We start from the raw sequence: 7,590 nt of genomic DNA on the forward strand, positions 1-7,590 counted from the left end.
CTCTCTCTCTCTCTCTCTTTCTCTCTCTCTCTGAAGAGTTTTACCCAGTATACCAGATGTATGTAAATGTCAAATCTCACACTCAACCTCCTGAAGTGCCTGACTTTGACAGTAGGCAACCACCTCAATTAATCATATTTCATGACTGTACACAATATAACAGGAAATTGAAAATGTTATGATTTTTATTCATTACTTTATCATCATTTTATGAAAACTTTGCCCATTTGTCTCAAGTTTCTTCCAGCATTTTTTCTTTATTTGCCTCTACATCATTGATCAAACTTGTGGTCATATCAAGAATACAAGAAACTGAGTATTTTTTTCCTAGATGATAAAAAAACCATAATTTAATAAGGACAATGAATTTTGAAAGGTCACTGAATCCAATTCTTGTTCTAGTTTCAAAAGCCGATAGACTATGAAAATTCTATTTGATCCTCCAAATTAGCATTAGTCATCCCAACTCAATGACATCCCTGCCTGACAGTATACTTAGATTTATGTTTTCAGACCCTGAACCACTAGAAGATTAAGTTTAGAAGAAATAAATGAAGATTTATTTCGGAGATATTGCCTGATTTTATTTGCATACAAATAATATGGATATTTCTGCTACAAATAAGCATGGGTAAAACACGTTGTTTTACTAGTCAGACGCAGGCTGAATAGGATAAAAGGGTTCAACGCTGTCTAAGTTACGTGTTACATGCTAGTGTGGAAAGAGAAGCACAGCTAGACTCTGAACAGCTCCTCCCCTTTCCCCGCTACACTTCAGGTTTGTATCATACAGGGACTTTATTAAAGAAGTTCAAGTTTGCCCAAACTTGTATAAGTAAACATAAAATAAGAACAAATTTTATTTTGCCAAACATTATCAATAAAATTTGTCACAGATCACCACAATCTAAAAGGAAATCTAAGTTACTCCACTCCTCCAAAGAATGTCAGAGCCTTTGGGGACCACACTTAATTTGGACAGAAACATGATATATTTGGGAAAATATTTTAAAATTTATTTTGGAAACCTATATCAACCTTGGTTTTGAATATAAACTGAATGCAGAAAGAAGATGATTTAAAGCAAGATGGCTATTTTTTTTGTTTAATATTATTTATACAAAGATTTTTTTAACTTAGCATTACATTATAGATTAATGATGATATTACAGCAAAATAATATACCTTAGTGACTAATTAAAGTAGTGGAATCTTTTTTTAAAAATCTCTGGATTATTAATGAAAATATCAATTTTATATTCAACATTCTAAAAATGATAAATTAAGATGTACTGGTTTGTAAACATGTCATTTAGTTAAATAATCTTTTATAAAGTATGTAATTGAAAGTAAATTGCAGCTGAAATGTTTACATTAAAAGTCACTATTTGTGTGGGTAACAGTATTATTAAGATTTCATGGGTGTAGCTTCTGTATCATATATCTAAGACATTATCTTCCATCAGATATTCTGGTTCTCTTGCTCTTATAAACTTTCTTTCCCTTGGCCAGCTACGTTCAATGCAAACATTGATGGGGAAATCTAACAGAGTGCATGGCTAGATGCAAAACTACAGGAAATCAATGGCTGCTGTGAAAGGGTGACTCAGTTTTCTCCAAGAATATGCCAGGTGAATGATAGTCCAATCCCAGTTGGTCAGCCTCAAACATGTAAATGGGCTGGGGACCTAGAGTGCAAAAGGAGGAAGAGAAGTGAACACCATCAGAACTCAGCAGTGGTGTTTGGGGTAGGGGTGGGGTGTAACAGGTAGAGAGTAAGTGGTTATAACGTAAAAGAGAAGTTAGTGGGGCACACATTAAGAGTTAAACTATTGGAAGGGAGGGGTAAAGATGATGTAAGCCACAGGATCTCTTTACCACCCAGGCCCAGATTCAGGCCGTTGACTTGGCTCACCCCAAAATATACATCATTTATAAACTGTTAGGGCACATGAAAGGATTCTTGTTTAGATCTTGCTTACACAGCACGATCCTGTGTTTCCAAGAATCATGTCCTTAAGTTACAACACCCAGTGTCTCCCAGTAAGGACAGGTGGAAGTATAGGCAGAGTATATTAATGTTCTTTTGAAAAGACATGGTTGTTCCTGGATGTGTCATGTTTCTTGGTTCTCATCTTCCAGATGAATTTCAGGAGAATGTCTCTACCTCCAGTGGAGTACAATAGTAGAATAACAAGACTTGCCTCTGGTTTATCTTGAGATCATATGTATACACAGGACCAAAAGAAAAAAAAAGTGGAGGAGGGATCTATAAGTAATGAAGAAGTGGTAAATGTCAGGTATTGTTATCTGGAAATGGAATAGGGAATGTGCTCGAGAGATAAGCTAAGAAATTAATTGGAAATTGTCCTCTCTGTCCTTACCCATAGGTATTTTCACTCATGGACCATGAGTGATATCTTTATAGACTTATTTCATGTTTTATGGGCCTTCTGAGAGAGAATGTGGTGGGGAAGGAAGCAGAGTGCTAATACAGAGACCCATAGCCAGACATTTGTAGAGAATGAAAGACGGTAGAACACTCCATCCTATGTGGGATAGCCTTATTAAATTCCTCCCCTCAGGACTCTGGGCACCCTGTGGAAGAGGAGGCAGAAAGAGTGTAAGAGCCAGGGGGAATGGAGGATACCAAGAACAAGGCCCTCTAAATCAACATGACCAAAGCTCACATGCACAATGTTTCTACATGAACACTTAAAGATTCATATATGTGCCTTTAAAAAAATCTCTCATGAATGTTGCCTTGTACCAGGACTAAAAAAGTCTGGATTATTAAATAATTGGAAAGTCTGACATTTCTTCTACAAGCTGGCATTTCTTTCTTCAGTACAGAAGAGGGCAGGAGAAAGTGCTATGATGATACCCTACAGAAATGCTAAGTGTTCTTGTTCCTAGGAGTCTTTGAGCCATTTGTCAGTCTTGCATTGAGAAAGGGAGAGGGTATGAATGGAGTTAGAAAGCGGAACTCTGATTTAGACAGGAGTATTCATCCAAGAGTCTGGATGATTCATAATGGTCAGAAGAAAGTTGAAGTTTCTTGCTGTGAAATTTGCATGATGCTCAGTCAGGGTGTGGGAAGGTTGAATAGTTGTGAGAAAATATAGGTGGCTTCTGAACACATTTCCATCAGATGTAGCCTGTGTTCCTGTGAACCAGTGGATCTCTAAGATGCTGCATGGAAACACTGTAGTGTGAGATCAGACCTCTCACTCTATCACCAAGCTTTATATGTATTGAACCCCAGTAATTTTTTATAGAAACCAACTGAATGTCAGAACTTAGTCTTTCATGTATTGTACTGCCAGTAACTGAGCCATTTAAATGTAGACTTAGTACTCACCCATCAGTTCTATTCCTGATTTATAGAAGCAGAGTTGACAGATTAATGTAGAACCTTCTCAGCAGGCTTCTCTTCTTCTTCCCTTTTCAGTTTATTCTTTCAATTTCTAGGTGCCTGACTTGTACATCCTGTACTTGCTTGATTATTTTTTCTTTTCATGCATTTTCTTTGTTTTCTTTTCTTTTTTTGATATCTTTATAATAGTCAAGTGACAGCAACAAGAGAAAATAAAAAGTTAAGGTTTTTTTGTAAAAACTTACATTTGATAATTTATGAATAGTCATGATTATAGGAAATTAGACTTTAATGAAAACTAAAGCAATCTATGTTTAGTTATTAAATACCCTAAAGGATATTTAATAGATAGTCTTTTAAATTATCTGATGCTTTAAATAATTGAAACAATGAAAAAATTACTGATAGAGCTGTTAAAACTATTTTAAACTTTTCTGTGACTTATATTATTTGCTAATTATTAAGGTCTAATGTTATTTATTCTCCTTTGCTTCTTAAGTTATTGCAAAAATCTAGAGCTTTGGAGCTGACCTATGACAAGTTTAAAAATGAATGTCTCTATTTCAATTAAGCATCACAAATGCATGAGTACATGAAAACTACTTTGGACATATAAGTATGTGTTATCACAAGGTGTTAAAGACCTTGTACCTACTCATGAAACAAACAGCTTGACCACAGACTCATACGTTAGTTACCCAATCTGATTGGCCTCTCACATAGTCTTGAACATTTTTCTTGTGACAAAGTCCAGGTGAGCAAGACTCCTCACCTAATCCAGTGAGAAATTCTGGCAACTGTTGATCCTGTCCAGTGTATCCATTCTCATTGGACATATCTTTTTTATCTCAACAGCACATATGGCATCATTAAAAAGGAAAATAGATTTTATTTTGTATTTGCTGTCCAAACTCAACTTGCTTTCTGAAGACCTACTTACCTTTCCTTGCTTCCCTGCTTCTCCTGTTCTGATCCTTAATAGCATAATTAATCATGCATTTGAGCATCTCAGGGCCAGGAGATGTGGCTAGAAATTTTGGTTTGGTTTTAAGAGAAATAGGGCAATCAATAGAAGAATAACAAAACAGAGACTTAAGCTCTATTTATTTTCATAAAAACATAGTGGTTTGTTATATTTTGTGAAATATTAAATGTGCATTACAATGTGGAAATAGCATCATTGTCATCAGGTTTCTATAATTCTTTCTGAGGAAGATAACAGAAGCGGAAATTCTTTAACAATAGACACAAAATGTGAAGGACAGAGGGAAAATACACATTTCCTCATAAACAAGTCTAAGGTAGCTCTTCCCAAAGTTTGGCCCTTTGGGATATAACTGGAAACTTTCTAATAATGAAAATTCTGCAGCCCTGTCCTAAATCCAAATCAGGAATGACTGCAGTGAAGGGGAAGCAGTCTGCATTGGAGCAAACCTTCCCTGTGATTCAGATGCACATTAAAATGTAAAGTACATGAAATAATTTTCCAACTTAGAGATATGTGTTTGCATAGAAGTGGCAGTCACTCGCAAACTCATGCTGTCAGTATCTATAATCCCCAGCATGCCCACATTAGTGGGAAAGAACAGAATGTGATAGACATAGGTATGCCACATATAGATTTCATTTTTCCCATATGACTTTGGACAGGAAGTCTTCATAATAGTCACATCTAACTGCATAGAGGCTGAAAAATGTTTCGGCTGTAAACCTACCTGTGCACAGCTGCTATGAGCAAAGCTCAAGGGGAGATAGACATGTTAAGGCATACCTCTAATCTTAGCAATTGGGAAGCTGGGTCAGGAGATCACTGAATCTACCGTAACTACCTAGTAAATTTCAGGAACTGTTTCCAAAGAGGGAAGGTAACTTGGCTCAGGATTTAAGAGAATGCACTGCTAATGTTGGGCTGATCACAAGTGCAGATGACTCAAGCTCTAGTGATCTGATATCCTCTCCTGGCCTCTGAGGGCACTGCATGCACATTCACACACTCACACACAGATATACATGATTAAACATAAATCCAAACATAACTAAACAAAGAAAGATGAGAGGAAGGGAAAGGCAGAGAGGAAGAAAGGAGTGGAGGAGAGTTAATTCAAGACAAGAAAAAAACAAGAGATAAAGAATTTTTTGTATAGTTGATAGTGTTTGCTATGATTACACAATTATACTTGACCAACTTGTATACAAAGTTATGTTTTTTTTTTCCTTTTTCACTTCCATTCTCATTGTCGTTGTATTAATTCAGACATTTTCTATCTGTCTCTGACATTGCTCAAAAGTATTAGAGGATAAAAATTGAAGTTTAAAAAAGAAGTAACAATTTATGGTATCAAAACTGCTAAGAAGTCAATTACATGGAAAGTAATATATACTCTAAATTTCCTGTTAGAGACCACTAGTATCTGTAGAAAGGAACCAGTCATGTTATAGAAGTCATGGTGATATGATGTGTTTGGAAGGAGGTTAGGAAAAGAACAGAGTAAAGTGATTTTTAGAAGATTGACTATGGGGTGGAATAGTGATAGGGTTATGTGTAGGGGAAAGAGCTGGAAAAGAGACCTGAGAATAGTTATATCTTGTACCATATGTCTGAGGAGCTAAAGGTGAATATTTAGGACAAGCAAGTTGAGGTTTAATGGGCTTCAAACATACCAGACTGAGGGAAACAAAAACATAAGAAAAAGTTCTCTTGGGGCTCGAGAATATACAAGCATCCCTTAAGAAAACTGAATAAAAATGTTTTCTGGGTAACTGAGGAGTAACTGAGGTCTGGTAGATATATGTCAAGTCATTTCAATAAATCTGCACAAACCCACAGGAGTTCATGTTACTGGAGTTATTCGAATGCAAAAAAGCCCTAAGCTATCAAGGAGTTTTGGAGTTTGTTTCATTATTTTCTTCTTACTTTTAAAAAAATAATTTTCATTTCTGCAAGAGGAAAGCTAGGATGTATACTTCCCAAACCTTCTTGAATACTCAGTATAAGGTATATTTTAATCAATAGGTTTCTGAATAGTTATTTATAGAATTCAGGGACCTCTCAAGTCTTCAAATGAGAGGTGTCAAGTGTCAACATCTTTTCATTGGAAATGCAAAAAATTCTAAAATAAAATCCATCAAGTGAACCACTGCTCCATGTTTATAAATTTTTTGTAAGAATACTATATGTACTTTAATATTCAGATTTGTTATAAGATATGAAACAAAATATGAATTTCAGAATAACTAAGCATATAATTTAAAAAATAATATCTTTATGTACTTACATAGTGTAGTGTGACCTGGACACCCATCCAGTGTCATGCTATGCCTCTTCATAGTATGGATGTCTTAACTATCTGAATATACGTGTTTTTGGTATGGGGTATGTAGACTGCATATACCATGTGTACATATGGAAACTAGAGTCAACATTTATATCTATATTATTTTTCACTCTTTGGGGACAAAGTCTTTCATTGAACCAGAAGCTTGGTAGTCAGCCAGCCAGCCTCTGAAATCTGTCCTTTTCCTCTATCGTCAATGCTTTGATCACAAACATACATGTCAGGTTTTTTTATTATTTTTAATGTGGATACGGAGGCTAGAATCTAGGACCTCTTGCTTGCATCTATCCATTTATACATCATCTATGTATTATCTATCTATCTGTCTATCTATCTGTCTGTCTGTCTATCTATCTATCTATCTAACTATCTATCTATCTATCTATCAGCTATCTACCATCTAATTATCTCTATCTATTGATCTATGATCTATCTGTTATCAATCTTTCTATAATATATCTATGCATCCAGCTCTCACCTATCATACTAACCACTAGAGAGAAATTTGTAATTATTATTTGCATACATGGTAACAGAAACAGAGAAGTTACAGTAGCAAAAAAAAAATGCTCTGCTAGATGAAAACACTTCAATATGGGAACCTTCCTTGGTTCTACTCAAAGGCATTTACAAAAACCATACCAAGACAAAAACAAAAATAAAACTCTCATAATGTACATCTCAGTTTAAAACCAAAAGCTTGTGTAACTATAATTTTTTTTAAATCCTATTTATAGTGATGATTCTTTTTTTTTTCACTTTTTATTTTATTTTTTTAATTACGTAATTTCCTCAATTACATTTCAAATGCTATCCAAAAAGTCCCCAATACACTCCCCCCTCCCAGTCCCCCACCCACCCACCCCCACCCCTTGGCCC

Source organism: Mus caroli, chromosome 12, assembly GCF_900094665.2.
Source record: "Mus caroli chromosome 12, CAROLI_EIJ_v1.1, whole genome shotgun sequence".
Lineage (NCBI taxonomy): Eukaryota > Metazoa > Chordata > Mammalia > Rodentia > Muridae > Mus > Mus caroli.